General features: G+C 36.3%; 1 pseudogene; it reads right to left on the bottom strand.

The window, feature by feature from the left end:
• Window positions 1-16,445, bottom strand: part of LOC113079677 (contactin-3-like) — a 38,494-nt pseudogene extending 22,049 nt beyond the window's left edge.
• Between the last annotated feature and the right edge of the window lie 1,118 nt (window positions 16,446-17,563).

Here is a 17,563-nt window from a genome sequence, read left to right as displayed (position 1 = left end):
ACATTTACATATCCAAAAAGTTTCAGTCTTTTAATTGCGATTAATCGCGATTAATCGCGATTAATTTTAAAAAATTGTGCGATTAATTAGTTAATTTTTTTTAATCGATTGACAGCACTAATATATATATATATATATATATATATATATATATATATATATATATATATATATATAGATAGATAGATAGACTACATATATAGATAGATAGACAGACAGATAGATGGAGAGATATCGACCAACAGCGACCCAAACGCACTCACTTCCCTACAGCACAAGCTTTCCAACGCAGTTTACATGGGACAGCACCCACACAAGCTCCTGTCAAACACAGCGACAGACACACGGCTACGTTTGCAACAACATTTTCACCGGAGGAAGAGATAAACGCTTAGAAACGTCCATATAGCTAGCATGATGCCTTCTATTTCTAGAAGACAAAGACAAAATTTATCAGTACTACGACACTATGACAAAGGTTACTGATACTTATCTGAACTAACGTCATGATCACTGCCACTAGATATAAAGAAAACAATGATTTGTTTTTCAATCGGTGCTACTCAATGACAGTACAAAAAAAAAAAATATATATATATATATATATATATATATATATATATATATGTGTGTGTGTGTGTGTGTGTGTGTGTGTTTGTGTGTGTCGGTACTGTGCACTGCTGCTCGTAAACTAGCTCCAGTGCTCATTGCTGCAATGCTAAATGATAGCAACTCACCGGCAGGACACTTCACCAACTCCACTCATTCTCAATTCCTCATTTGCCCTCTCACGGCTGGCTCGATCGAAAATACACTGCTGTGGGTCATCATACATGTTGGCTCTTGCCACCTCTTCCTCATCCCAGTGAGTTGCTATAGTTCTGATGCTGCGCGCGTTCCAGGCAGGTTTTTGAGCTCGTAATCACTATTTCATATCACTACTAACGACTTTGTACCGTTCCAGGCAAGTTACGCCAAACTTTCTGAGTGCAAGGAATTGTAACTAGATTATTTATTTTATTGCAACGTTGCATTGACCTAAAATAGTTTTTTCAACGTGTACCACTTGCATAAACACTGCATCAGCAGGCAGTATTATTCGTAGGGGCTGTCATCGTTGTTTCGCATGCTGTGTGACCTCGGAACTCGGAGTACATTGATCTAGTACGAGACACGAGTTCACGGGTGGGAAGTCACGGGTTTGATTGCCGTTCCAGTGCACTTTCACGGGCTTAAGCTTGTAAAAACACGGGATACGGGTTGCCTGGAAAGCGGCATCATACTAGATGGAGGCTACCTTTCCTCGACCTCTCCCCAACATGACGTTATCACAGAGTTGCGTAAAAAAACCGTTTACACCAAAAACTTAAAAAAATAGGTATTTAAGCCCATTTTTGAGACATTTTAAAAATGATATACATATCTTGAGTGATATATGTACCCATTAATCGAAAGTAGTGGTTAACCTGCAACATGGCCTTTAAGGCTGCATTTATTTGATCAAAAATACAGTAAAATAATATTGTAAAATAGAACTACAATTTAAACGAAGTGTTTTCTATTGGAATATATTCCAAAATGTAAATATGACGTAAAGCCGACTTTTCAGTCTTCAGTCTCACATGATCCTTCAAAAATCATTCTAATATGATTTAAGCCTCAGGAAACAATTCTTATTATTATCAATGTTGAAACGGTTGTGCTACTTTATATTTCGTGGAAACTGATTTTTTAAGTAAGTTCAAAAGAACAGCAATTATTTGTTGTAGAATGTTTTCCATAACAACGTAAAAGACTTTACTGTCACTTTTCAACAATTTATTGCTCAAGAAAATTAATTTCTTTATAAAAATTCTTACTGACCCCAAATTTTTCAACAGTAGTGTATATACTTATTGAGATCTAAACTAAAAAGATTTATATACATCCAAAACTACTTAGTAACGTTAATATTCTAAGGCAATTATATTATTTTTATAAAATATTTTGATATTTTTCTCTAGATTTCTAGCATATTTATTGTGTAACAACCATTCCTGTAATTGTAAGTTCTTGTATCTTGGGTTAAATTCAAAATTATTTTCAAGGCTTTCTCATTTTTAAAAGGTAATGGTAATATTTGTGATGGCATATAGATGTACAGCAGTGTTTGATTTATGGAAAAATATATATAATTGCCCCTGGGCCTCCTTATGTATCACCAGCTATTCACATGATATTATCCAGAGCAGCTGACAGCAAATGCTGGAAACCCAGTTCTGGAATGTTAATGTTGTAATGCACAATTCCCCAGCAATGCGCTTACAGTTAAATTGGACTTTGGCCGTCTCAACGAATGCTCTCAAAACAAACAACTGTGGCTTAATGCAAATCTATTGTTTTCCTACAGTAGTTCTGCACCCTTGACAGGATTCTCCTCATACTATTTAATCCAACTGCATTATAAAAAGAGCCAGGCTTGCGATCCGCTGTGCTTCCTCAAGCGGCCTCCTACCAGGAATCATTTCATACTTGACAGACTTAACCCAAAATGCCGAGCGACCTCCTGCTGGCCCGGCCTAATGGCCTGCTTCATAATTCATGAGTGTTATGGTCAGTGAGCTACCACAATTGGCAATGCGGCTTCCTTTTGATAACTGTTCAGTTGCAGGCTGTGCACAGATAGTGTGAACATAGCAGGGCTGCTGGGGTGAAGCCTTGAACGAATAGATGGTCAGAATGAATGAAAAAGAGGAATTAAGGACAAGAATACAAAGAAAAGAGAGAGAAAAAGATTGTATCCGTACCTGTCTGTGCTCTGCACTGGTTCATTTCCTTTCCTCCACGTGCTGATGGCTGTGGGAAAGGCCTGCGGCCTGCACTCCATGGTGACTGTGCTGCCCGTCTTGGCTTTAAGCAGAGCTCTGAGAGGGCTTCTGGAAAAGTCTGGGGGCGAGGCTATGGAAAAACACATGGCCAAGAGAGTCAAACTGCCGCCTCAGACTCGGATGCCCTGCATGTATTACTGTAAACGGACAGCAGCGCCGAAAGCAGCATTGTGTGTGTGTGTTTGTGTGCACTGCTGATGTAGGACCACTTTAGCATTTTCTCTTAAAGGAACAGTTCAAGGCAAATTCTGGAGGCACTTCACTTGCACACTGCCTGTTGTTTTAGCGCTTCACTAAAGGAATTATGCAAATCAGGTAAGAAAATTAGTGATGAATGCAATTTGCAGTTCCTGTGCAGTTCCCCATCATGTGGGTGGTTTTGAGCCTTGTGATTATGTGCGGGATGTAGTCTACTACCACAATCTTACCAAATCTTTATTTGGACTATCTGAGGGGAGAAAAAAAGGCAAAAATAATACTTTTGGGACATTATTTTCCATCATTTGATCCCTTTTAGGATAAAATCAAAAACCTAGTTTTGAATGAATGTGTCTTTATGAAGTGGAATTCTCCATCCATCCATCCATCTAAATGTTAACTGAAATAAAAAATATTAATAGGATTATTTCGGCTAGTTTCCAAAGCAAGATTTCTCTTTTTCGTTTAATTTACCTTAATGTTCTAAAATACAATGTTCTAATAACTTCCATAAAATGTAAATGTTCTAATAACTCAAATAAAATGAATAATATATAATAATCTAATAATCTATATAGACATATTTAAATACAACAAAAACTAATAAAAATTACAAAAACTTTAACTAAAATTAACATGAAAGCATGAAAACATAAAAATAAAAATAAAATTCAAAATGTTAACAAAAAATATAATAGTATCTCAAAGACTCTAAAATAGCACTGGTTTGATCAAATGTATGCATCCTTGGTAAATTATAAGGGATTTATAAATAAAAAAACAAAACAAAAAAAAAACATAAAAACAAAACAAAAACAAAAAAAATCTTACTGACACTAAACTTTTATAATAAAAAAATTAAATAAACAACACACTAGTGTACAGCAACCTGAACATTAAAAAATAAAAACAGAACTTTTTTTTTTTTGAGTGAACTATTCCTTAAAAAAATGTAGTGGTGTGTAAAACCCCAAACCCCAAACATCAATCCACGCTGATTTTACACAGTCAGTTGTCCAGTTTTTATAATAGCCCTTATATGAAAGACATTTTCCGATAGCGATGATGCAGTGCAACCAGCACTAATTGGGTCTAATGTATCTCCTCTGCCGAGAAGCAGCGTTTATCAATGCTACAAATCGGAAAGCTGCTTATGCACTGTCATAGCAAACACACTGTGGCCTAAAGTATTGTTAAATAGCATCTCTATTACCTAATTACCCCATGGAGGGTTGCTGGCTCCTACACAAACATCATTACAGGAGACCACTGAAGGAATTGGCTGTAGTCAGATAGCAGAGGTGTCCTTAATGACCTCTACCCTCTTTCGGCTATCTCTCTCTCACTCTTCATCTCTGTATGAGCTGATGACAAAGATCTTTCTCTGGTCTTTGTCACTGTGAACCTCTCAGTTGTGGTTTGTCATGTTGTCAACAGAGCGGCCACAGTTCCTCATCTTCCACCAGCCAATCAATAGTGGATTAACATTACTGAAAGTCACAGTGCCGTACCACCCCACTCTAAATGTTCTGATGGGAAATGTTGAAAAGAGGGCAGCTCTTTCGTTTGTGAGCCCATTTCAAGAGTTTATTTGCCTGTAAAAACCACAGAGCGCACCAGAGGATGAGAGCCGTGTCCTCATATTCATAATCAGTCATAATCAGTATTTGAACCGGTTTTATTTATTTATTTTTTTTATATTTTTTAAAGGTGCTCTAGTCTTAGTTTACTCTTAGATAGTTAACTGACACCTAAATGCTATTATAACAGTTCTCAATGTTATTTGTTAAAATCTTGCAAAGTTTTGCTTCAGCAGTGTTTACATTTATTTTTCCCACAAAAAAAAAAAAAAAAAAAAAAAAATTATACAGCTATTCAAGCAATCTCAATAACAACAGTACAATAGTGTATATATATATATATATATATATATATATATATATATATATATATATATATATTTTTTTAATAACAATTTATTTTAGGGAATTGTAAAATAAAATACATATTTTGTTATTTCAACATTTTTTTCAAAATGTTAATATTTGTAATATTTCTTCAACGGCTTTACCTACATTAAAATAACAATATTCATACAACATCACATCTGCCAGTCTTAATTCACTTACACAAGTTTTAATTAGGTACCCGACAACTAAATGCTATCATAATGTTATTTATTTATTGTAAATGAGAAATTCATAATGTGTAATAAATGTAACATAATGCTTATACAGTCATTCAAACAGTCTCTTTCATTGTTGAAACAATAGTATATATATATATATATATATATATATATATATATATATATATATATATATATATATATATATATATATATATATATAGCAGAGTCTTAAAATGTTTGGTGACTCAAGCTATATTCTCCATATGGAGTTTGAGTTGATGCCCTTGGGGAACTTGTAAGTTAAAAAGGTACAACCTTTCTCTGATTCCATTATAGATTCCATTATTGAACATTAAGTAATGAATTGTGTGTGTGCGAGGCTAAGGTTATGGGTAATGTGTAATATTTATTGTTGTGTAATGAGTGATGCATGTTGTATGATTTATCGATTGATTGACAAATTTCTCCTGAGGGAGATAATATACTGGAATACTACAAAAATATTTTCGTTTATCTACATTCATTTGTGGTTTTAGGTTCTAGAAAGATTTTAAAATGTTACAAAAGCAAAACTGCAACCAAAAAGCAATTGAATGGAATGTTGTAGAGGTGTTTTGTGTTTGCTGGGATGGTGCTTCTTAGTGAACAAAGACACAAGATGATTGGAAATGAGAAAGGTACAAGAGATTCTCTTACCTAAAACCACCAATTCGGCACCGAAATAAATGATTCCGTGTTTGTTCTCAGCAACACACTGATACATGCCAGCATCTGAAAGGTTTACGGAGCCGATTGTCAGAGCTCCATTCTCTATCTGGATCCTGTCCTGTGAAACAGATGAACAGCAATCAAAACGAATTCAAAATAGGCGTGCATTCAACTCAAACAACAACAACTAAGATTTAGGCATTATATAATCAATACAACTTTGTTTTATACATTTAACAGAGCTCCCCTGCTGAGGTTTGACCCAATGATCTTTGCACTGCCAATCCAGATCTTTTCACCACTACACCATAACTCCATGCACTGCTGGTATTTTACCTCGGCTGCCAGTAGTTCTCCATTCTTCAGCCAGCTGTATGAAGGCTTGGGCTTTCCATTGGCCTTACACTCCCAAAACAACCTCTCTTCAATTGACAAGCGCTGTCTCGCATCGTCTGAACCCACTGAGGCTTCGCTGAAGAGACAAAAGTCAATCGTTTTTATGAATTAATTTATCAGTCATTTTTGATACACAATGTTTTTTATGAATGACAAAGACATTTCTCTGGTCTTTCTTGAGATCTTTTTACGGTCTTTGTCACTGTCTACTAGAAGATTTTTCCCTCAGTCATGGTCATGTTGTCAACAGAGCAGCCACAGTTTCTCATCTCAGTATTTTTCATGTTTTATGCTTCCCAAGGCTGCATTTAATTGATCATAAATACAGTTATACAGTAATACTGTAAAATACAATTACTAGAAAATCCAAATGTTTGGCTTTGCTGGAACATGGACACTCTTTTACCCAATTAATTGGAAGCACAAAATGTCAATGAGGACTTGATCTATCCGTCTTCCTGCTGATTGAAAAGGTAACAGATTTCCATTCAGTGTACTTGACTCTGTCTAGATTAATGATTGAACCGTCAAACACAGTTCTATAATGTGACGCTCTCTTCATGTTCTGCGTTGTTGATTCCCACCAATCACTCAAGATCCATGTAAGCATGCCTATAGATGAATCATCAATCAACATTCCCGCTAACAGCGCTTGCAGGTTTTGTGGCAACTAAGCACTAAACTGACCGATGGGAGTCACGCACTGATTGACTCGTCAAGAAAACTGGTCAGCTCTGGTTTCCCAAGAACTAATTAAACCCAAACGTCTATGAAACGCATAAGCTGACCAACCTTGCAACTGTTATCGGTTTCTTCTTTTCTATGCTTTGGCCTTTTTCAAAGAGTTCGGCATACTGCATTATACAAGGACGCCTGCTCTCTGACAAGAACTGGGATGAAAAGCTTTCATGTTTTTGCATCGTTTGTGAAGGCCGGGTCTTTTCAGAAGAAGGTCAGAGTAGCAACTGCCCTTCTAACCTTCTCAGTAACCTTGAGAAAAAGCAGGACTCACATTCACAAAAAAAGCGTTTCATCTGGGAACTTAGAAGTGGTGTGTACTCAGATGTGAGTGGAAAGAAAACCTTTTAATTCGTGCTGTTACAATTTGCACTTTAGTTTTGTTTATATTGTATTTCACTAATGGGTTCCTTTTAGCAGGTATTTTTCTTTTTTGTATATTTATCCATTTATCTAAATCAATAACACCACATGTGAAAGGTTGCCATACCTAAGAGATATTGAGTAGCTGTTCGGCTAACAATTATCTTTGGAAACATTTGCTATTTTCATCTTGATATTCAATCATTTTTCAGCACACTATGGCCAGTAATTCTGTGTGTAGCTGGTGATCTCCACATCATTAGGTTGAGGCATGTTCTTCTTGTTATTGTGTCAATGGAAAATGACAGACCCAAGGAGGTAATTATTCTCACATGCTGGCTTCTAGTGCCTAATAATCCTTTGAGTCATGGCTCGCCTCCAAAGATGGGCTCAAATGTGCTTAAATTCCAGTTAGACCTGCAATTTGTCCGATATTTAACCGATATCGCTTTGGGCAAGACGTTGGTGTAAGATTTGGAACAGAAGCTTTATCTTATAAAACTAAGGTAAAATATTGACTAAAATTGGAGAGCCAAGATAATAAGATAATAAGAGCTGACCTAATTGCAGTGTCTGAATATTTAATAACGAGTAGCGTTATTAACTAAAATATAATGATAATGAAAAATACACAATGAGGTGAAATAATGAGTTCTTCTTGCACTACATATATATTTAAAGTGAAGAAAATATCAGAGCTCTCATACATACATGTACCTGAATATCTATCCTAATGAAGATAAATGTTATCCATCTATTTGTCTTTATGTCTGTCTATCTGTCTGTCAGTCTGCTGTTAGCAAAAAAACAAACCAAAAAAAAAAAAAAAAAAAAGGCTTTATAAAACAAACTTTTTGCCATTTGACACCTTTCTGGATGAACGAAAGTGTCTCAAATTAGCATTTAGCACTGCTGAGTCTTGGCACACTGCAGCATCACGATGCCAAATCCATTATGTGATCTCCGTTTATTTTGGTCTTTACTATGCAGTTATAGAAACTATAAAAAAAAAGTCAGACAGGGCAGAAAGTAATCAAAAAGCTATTCACTGCAATTGTGAAATGACCGAACTGGCAGGGCTCCTCTTGGAAAACGCTGGCAAGAATTTGAATGGTTATGACAACAATAATATCCATTAAGTGTGTTTTAAATTATTAGAAAGCTTTAATTTAAATTACAGAGAAAAAGATATGGCAAAGTCGACGGGCTTCTACAAGTCCTACTAATAGCCAGCCAATGTGTTCACAAAATAAAATCGTATAATGGATTAAACAATTATATCATGTGTATCTTCTGTAGTACAATAACACAGAGGACACAAGTTTATTTACAGTATGTTCCTGGCAACTCATTGCCATACTTTCACAGCATTTTTACGGTAATATTTGTACAATATCAAATTTAGATGAAACAATTTATATGATTATACAACAATGGAGTGGTACTGTATATTATTGCAAGCAATTAGTGTGAAATGTTGAAAAAAATTTTTTATGGCAACAATGAAGCATACCATGTAAATACTAAACATAAAATGGGTGAAATAATCATACCATGGAAAGAGAGTCGTCCTTGCACCATGTTCTTTCCCATCTTGTTCTCTGCTACACATTCATAGCCTCCGGCGTCCTCCTGCTGGAAACTGGGAATCTCCAGAACTACGTTTGAGTTCTTCATCTTCACCTTGCTGGGAAACGGCACTCCATTGGCTCTCCTCCACGTTATCTCCGGAACTGGGCTGAATATATGAAACAACTATGGTGAGTGATCTTGCGAAAGCAAAAGAGAAAAATGCAAAGCTACATAGAGAGAAAGAATGAAAGAAGGAAAGAACACAGAGTGAGAGAGAGACAGAAAAGATAAAGAATGAGAATCTTGTATAGTATCATTATACTGTAGATTACAGTATAATGTCGTTCCTCCTCATATCTCAGCTCTAACATACTAAATGAGTTACATCTCCTCATAAGAAGCCATCTCATTTATTTTTGCTAGGAATATGTATATGGCTCATCCACTAATGGAATCAATTGAGACAAGGCAAATCCCCCCCCCCCCCCCCAAAAAAAAAAACTAAGACTGTCATACGGTATTTCATGTTTAAACGGTGGCGAGAAGAGGGGGCCAAGTTGAAAAACACATTAAACTCAGTGACAGAGTTCTATTAAAAGTCAGGATAGCTGTAAAGCAAGTAATCGGCATTAGTAACTACAAAAGGGTGATGAATGACACTTACTTCCCCAAAGCAAAACACTCCAGTGTCACAACTGATCCCTTTGCGGCTGGAACCATGTCAGAGAAATGAACCTCTATTTTTGGCTCATATTCACCCATTACGCCTATAAAGGAAAAAAAAAAAGTGTTATTTTTCAATTCATAATTAATTCACTGATCTATAAAACTTGAAAATACATTATACAATAGATATGAAACAGTGTTAGTAGTTGAACAGGTTTTTGTTTTTTTGTTTTTTTCAGAGAACAGGCAGCTAAAACAAAAGCAACCAATAATTTATAACATCATCTGGAGTCTGACACAACGTGTCGAGGTGTGTGGTTTGCTCAAGTTTTACAGTGTCGGTAAATATTTTATCCAGCCATTGTTTATGTTTACTTCGTATAAGGCAAAGTATATTTATGACTGTGAAAGCATCTCTTCGAGAGTAAGCAGGGTTGTCTATGAAGCTTTGACTTAAAAAAACGAAACTAATTTACACTATTTTAAAAGAAGTGTTTGCATAGTTAACAGGCTGTCAAGTCGACACCAGAGAAAGTGTTTTCAGTGTTTCAGTGTTCAATTTCTAAGCAAAATAAATTAGTGTCATATTTGAATTCCAGATACAAAGACAGAGATATATCAACTATACATCTGCATCATTCAATACATTTCATAAACATTTAATCAGAACCAAGTGCCAAAACACCAATAATATGTAAAATATTACTATCAGCCCATAAATGCTTGAATGACTGATATTTAGTTTAGTTTAGTTATGTTTTTCAAATCATATCATATGTTAATGGAGTTGAGCCTGCAGGTTTACGGCTGTACGCACTGTGCGTACCATGAGTGTTTTGACTGACCTGAGAAACATTACCTGAATATTTCAGCAGTTATTATTTGTGTCCCGTGTTTCTGTCGACTGAATCAGTGAAGCCAGTTATTCATGATTTTATCGGAAGAGAAGACAATGAAGAATAAAGTCGGAGTTTTTGCTATTTTCATACCAAAATGTATTTTAAATGCTTAAAAAAAATCTAACGGACCCTCTGATGTCACATGGACTACTTTGATGATGTTTTTCTTACCTTTCTGGACATGGACAGTATACCGTACACACAGCTTCAATGGAGGGACTGAGAGCTCTCGGACTAAATCTAAAATATCTTAAACTGTGTTCTGAAGATAAATGCAAGTGCTCTTGTCACAGTTCAAACAAACCTGATGCTTAACTACATCAACAGGTCATCAACAAACCCTTTAGTGCTGATGTTATGATTAAGCTTGTGCCTACTAAATTGCCCACTGGAAAAAAATGTTGATACTTACCATCGGTTCGTAGTACCAGAGGGGTCGGGGAGCTGAGGACTTTGCCTTTAGTGATGCGGTTTACCACCACGCACGTGTAGTTACCCACATCTGAGGGCTCGACTTTGGCGATGTAAAGGTTTCCCGTCTCCTGAGAGACAAAGCGACGATTGTCTTGCTGAACAAAGTAAGGGTACTCATTAAAGACCCATGCAAATGAGAGATCTGGAAAGAAGATGGGGCACAGAACATATATAATTCAAAATAAATGAACTAGGCTAGCCAAACACTCTTGGGAACTTAAATGAGAAATTCTTTGTTCTTTTTGGTATAATCATTAGGACACCGATAACACTATTCTTTCCCAATAGCACTACTGAAATCTGACCCAGGTATATCCAAAATTATCTTGGGGAAATTAGAAGCCTAAGCTGTGTTAAACACATCTTTATAAAACACTATGAAAAATGTCAAGGAAAACAATAGGTGCATAGACTCAAAGATCAAATGAAATGAACCTGCACACTTAAAAGCCATTAAGTCCTTAAATTTTTACACAGTTTTAGAGGCCACAAGGTGCACAAAACAACTTATTGTGTTGAAATGTTTGAATCCAATGGTCTCTAAAAATGATTTTCTTTAGTCAAAGCGTGCAAGCTCAAAACAGATAGTAAATGGTGCACACTGATAAGTCAGAGCTCTGTATTTCACACATGTAAAGCATATTTATATCAAAGTAGACTATAAAAAAGTAACACTATAAAAGCCTTACCTCCTGCATATGATGGTGTACCACAAAGTAAAACTACCCCCTGGCCTTCTCGCACGGAGACAGCACTTCTCGTTTGAGTTTTTAAATTTAAGTCTGTAGAACACACACACACACACACACACACACACACTCAGTCAGAAGTGACATGAAAATGAAATGAAAATACCTCCGAGATTATTTCTTTTATCATGTAAACATTTCTGTATTTTATTCAATATATAAATCCCACACAAGAAAACAAATCTAGTGATTGCATGTAGTCTACACTATACATTTTTATTTTTTAAAGCAAAATTTTTTTCCAATTACAATTAATAACTTACTCCTAGTTTATAGTAACGTTCTTGAACAATTTCATTACATGTCAGTCAGTGTTAGACTTCTTACATACATATTTTTTGACAATGGTGGTGGAGAGTGCTGTCTATCACATTTGTCCAAAATCCATTTTGGTCAACTGGTTCAAATAGGGGTTAAAATGGGTTGAGATATGGTGAACATTGGTGTATCCAAACATTCAACGGCCTCTCATGTCCTATGGTTGTGGCCGCTGTCAACTTGGAAGAGTCTGTTCCCATCAGGATATAAATTGTTCATCATTGGATAAAGGTGAACCCTGAACAGATTTTTTGACTTGCAGTGATTCTTCCCTCTGAGGAGACAAACTGAACCCAAACCATGACGGCACAATGGCTCCCATAACATAACAGAGCCATTGGATTTTCCTTGATTTTGTCACTCATCTGCCTGGCCCATTCGTAGGTGTCTCCTACATGTGGCTGGTGGGTTATTATCAGTATACAAAGGATAAAATGCAAGCTCCAAGGGGTCATCCGATGCAAACAAAGTGAAGGACCATACTGTACATCTGAATTCCAGGCCAACAATGGGACCAATGGATTATGTTAAAACACCAGGTCTCAGTGGATACTGAAAAAGCTGATTAAGATTTTCTTGACACCACATTACATATGTATAAGTCATGGATATAACATTGTGGAAAGTGTATGTGTCTTGTCAACCGGCAATGCTCACCAACAAACTCTAGATTAATCACATTTTCATCCACAATCCATTCAAGTTTACCAAAAGCGACACAAAATTTGGTTGAAAAGGCGACAACCAAAAAAAAGCAGAAGGCCCCATGAAAAGGGTCACCATAATGCATAATGCACCAAAACATTGACTTTTGAAAACGAAGGCATGGCCGCCCACATTTGCTCTGCTTATACTCGACAACCGTGTATACAATAACATCATGCTCATTGTTGTACCTGCATGAATGGTCATGTAACATGTTCTGAGAACATTTCTGAAATGCAGTGAAAACAAAATTGTAGTCGCCGTTTTAAGAAGAAAACACACAAGTGTAAAAAGGGCCCAATACCTCCAAAGTCATTCTGAAGCCAAAACATGGGTATATATATAATTCTCTGTGAACAGCTCGGTTTCAGCTTTTATGTAAACAAGATCTTATCCACATTGATGTTCTCTTTTTTTCTAGTGGCTTCAACTGGATAGGCTAACATAAACCTTATAATGCAATGACACTTACATCGTCATCGTCATCTCGTGTGCCACTGATAAAGGTCAAGCATACTTCGGCCTTCCGCACACCATCCGAAATATGTAATTTTCGCCATCCACGTGCAGGCAATTTATTTGAATATAATAAGGATTTTGATAATATTTCAGTACAAAATTCGAATTTAGTTTTTGAGTAATTTTGAGAGCCCTCCTGTGTTCCACCTCATTGCCCCACTGCGGGTATAACTGTGGTTCAGCTGGTCCCACTTGTATGGTTTCTGGGCGCCTGGTCAGCGCTGCCCAGCCCATATCGATGGCTTCTGCGGATCATCAGCCTCGGGTATGTGATTCAGTTTGCCCAGTGTCCCTCCACCAGGCAAGAATCAACTAAGCAGAATCCACTTCACTATGCATTCATATGTCAGTTCTTCTGCGCCATGGACCATTTCTGTGGTTCGCATTCAAGGGGTGTGCATATCAGTAAAAAGTCCTGCCCTTCAGGTTGTCCCTTTCTTCCTGTGTCTTCATGAAGGTCGCAGAGGGGGCTCTAGCTCCCCTCAGAGAGTTAGGTGTTCACATCTTCAACAATCTTGACGATAGGCTTATTCAAGCACAGTCTCGAGACCAGTTGTTATGCAAATGTGCTTTTTCTATTACTTTCAAATAGACAAAACATTTTTGTTGTTGTTGTAACCACTACTCTATTTTTATAGCAGGATACTGTATAGGTACATGGGAGACTACATGTAATCTGTTCACTGGTCTGAAAATACATTAAACAGCACTTGCATCTGTCAAAGCACTCGACAGAGCAAACCATATTAAAATATATGCTAACAGAGTTTGTCTAAAGCACTTAATGTAACAATAAACATGATGCATCCTCATGTTTTGGGTGGTTTGTATTGTGCATATTCCTGCACTGCTTACCCTCTGACCTCTGCTATTTTTCAGATGTGTTTTATCCATTAAAATGCATTATTCACTGCTGTGAAAGGATGTGACTAATAGAGGCTGTCCATGAACAGAATGCAGACCAGATTAATTAATGAATTGAAAAGTCATTGTTGAATATTTTCATTAATGATTATTAGCGGTGTGCTATCTGATGTCAAGAAACATCATTAGTTTTGTGGCTACATTCAGTAACATCATTAGCACAGAAATCACAGTTTTTGCACACAGTGATACACAATTATGCACAGGACATGGACAAGAAATTTCTAACAGTCTGTATAATCAGCTTGATTTCAAACATACTTTTTTGGATAAATGCTGAAATATATATGGACATATACATATGGATATACTGTTTGGGCAGTGAAAGTACTTCAATGTAAAAGTATTTATGCATGCACTTTAGAAACACACATACACACACACACACACACACAAAAAACCTTAAATAAAATTAAATAAATTCAATGCACAGACTAAAGTATTTTTTGGTTCTTTTAATTTTGGTGATTTTGGCTCACATTTAACAAAACCCACAAATTCAATCAAATCTCAACAAATTTAAATACTTCACAAGAACTATATATATATACATTTTTAGTGTATTGTTGGTCTTCTGGAAAGTATGTTCATTTACTGTACATCTATTCAATACTTAGTAGTATAGTAATACTTAGGTAGAAGCTCCTTTCACTTTAATTACTGCCTCAATTCAGCGTGGCATGGATGTGATCGGTTTGTGGCACTGTTGAGGTGATCTGGAAGCCCAAGTTTCTTTGACAGTGGCCTTCAGCTCATTTGCATTTTTTGGCTCTTGTTTCTCATTTTTCTCTTGACAATACCCTATAGATTCTCTACGGGGTTCAGGTCTGGAGAGTTTGCTGGCCAGTCAAGCACACCAACACCATGGACATGGACATAACCAACTTTTGGTGCTTTTGGAAGTGTGGGCAGGTGCTCAGTCCATTCCTTGTGAAGTTCACTTAAATTCTTGAATCCAGTTTGCTTGACAATCCTCATTCTCTCGGTTGGTTGTGCATCTTTTTCTTCCACAGTTTTTCCTTCCACTCAACTTTCTGTTAACATGCTTGGATACAGCACTCTGTGAACAGCAAGCTTCTTTGGCAATGAATGTTTGTGGCTTACCCTCCTTGTGAAGGGTGTCAATGATTGTCAGATCAGCAGTCTTCCCCATGATTGTGTAGCCTAGTGAACCAGACTGAGACACCATTTTGAAGGCTCAGGAAACCTTTGCAGGTGTTTTGAGTTGATTACCTGATTGGCATTCTAATTTGATGAGACAGTGACTTGGTGGGTTTTTGTTGAGTCAAAATCATCACAATTAAAAGAACCAAAGACTTAACCTTAAACTGTCACTCACATTTTTTAACATAGACTTGAAAGTGCATGATCCAAACCTAAATGTTTATAATTCATGACTGAAAACATTTTGTAACATGATTTTGATGTACAATTTTCATGATAATGCAATGTTTGAATTTAAAATTGGTTTCAAAGGATGAATTTTGAGATTTTAAGTTTTCAAGTGATATATAATTTCTGATGATTTCTAAAGTGTGATAGAGAAAAAGGCAACAAAAAAGACTTTTTTTGACAAAAGTCAAAACTTCTGTTATGATATATGTTTTTTGACGTGCAGTATTGCCATAAATTAATCTATTACTTTTCCTACATAATTTTTAACAAAAAAGATTGGTAAAATATGTATTTAGGAGTCTTTCCAACAATATATAGTTTGTCATGATTAGATTAGGATTTAATTGTAATATAGTAAAGTAAACGTCCCACCGAAGTAGGCGTCCCACCGAGGGTCTTCCATCTGTGTGCACTGAATTTATTTAATACACGAGTATCACAATTTGAGTTGAATTACTGAAATAAATGAACTTTTCCACAACATTATAATTTATTGAGATGCACCTATAGTTGCATTAAGGTGTTTATAACTAATTCTCTCTCTTCTTTAAGATAAGTCCAATATTGGCAGCATCAACTCTAACACCTGTCACCCTGCATTGAGCGATTGAGGTACTACTATAGCAGGCTAACTTACAATCAAGGACTCACATGCAAACTGGAGGCTCGCTCTTCTGCTAAGAATTGCTCCCGGTGGGTTGAATGCAGTACACTGGTATATTCCTCCATCCTGGGCGCGGTCCAGACTCCTAATGACCAAATTTCCTCCCGATAGCCACCGACGGGAATCGCTACTGAGATTAATCAATGTGCCATTCAGAGACCACCTACAGACACACAAACAGACAGATGATAGTGCACATAGCTCAATGCTGATTTTGAATGATTTTTCGAGATAACCTTTGAAATTTATTTTGTTTTGGGTGTACAAATGTCATGTGGAATATCAATGAATCATTACAAAGCAGATTCAGATTGGTATTACACGCCATCCCTGATTCATTTCAATAACAAAAGAAACATTTCAAAATGTGAAAAGTCTGATTGCCTATGAAAATGTTGTCTCATTGAAAAAAAAAAAAATCTCATTGAACATCCTGTTTCACTTGGAAATGCATCATATTACAAGGGTAAAATTATTTGCAAATTGCAAGTCATGTCAGCTTTTTATGTTGAAAGATTTCCTGCAGCTCTTTTGCTGTCCTTTTCATTGTGCAATGATTAGCGCCGGAGAGTATCATCAATTTCTCTTTTTCATGCCTCATCTACACCTATCGTCAAGACCTAAGACCCAAGCCCACCTGAGGCCCTTACCACTAGAATTCAATTCAGAGGCCAACCCGCTAATGTGGACAGATTTTCAAAGGGCACAAGATCATTTAAGGATCCTGGGGCCTCACTAGTCATTCACTCTGACAGGGTGTCAGCTGGGCTGAACTCCCATAGTTCAACTGTGTGTCTGCCTACCCCAGGAACAGATGCTGTGTGCTAATTTACGAGCATGAGCATGCAGTGAATGCAAATAAGCGAACAGAGGTGTAAATACAAAAACTTAGAGTTGTGATCAAGGCCCCCGATTGTCCACAACAATATTCAATGGCTCCATGACTTTCCAGGTCTTGATTTGTAGTTGCTTTAGTTTAGTTAATGTTAGTTTATTTTCATGTTAAAAGTAATCTTGAGGCCTCTCCAAAGTTTCACTGGTTGAGAACACCGTTATAGATTAATCCCACAAGACTGGTAACATTAACCGTTTGTGGTATTTTTAGTAAGTTATGCATACTTGTGATCAAAAATTATTCACACTAGCACAAGACTCTCTTTAACTTTTATTCTGGCAAACAAACCTATATATATATATATATATATATATATATATATATATATATATATATATATTATATATATATATACATATATATACGAAAGATTGGGATCAGT

The sequence above is a fragment of the Carassius auratus genome, unplaced genomic scaffold (assembly GCF_003368295.1).
Source record: "Carassius auratus strain Wakin unplaced genomic scaffold, ASM336829v1 scaf_tig00028967, whole genome shotgun sequence".
Lineage (NCBI taxonomy): Eukaryota > Metazoa > Chordata > Actinopteri > Cypriniformes > Cyprinidae > Carassius > Carassius auratus.
Note: the sequence above shows the minus strand (reverse complement) of the source record. Positions and strands in the feature narration are given on the sequence as shown.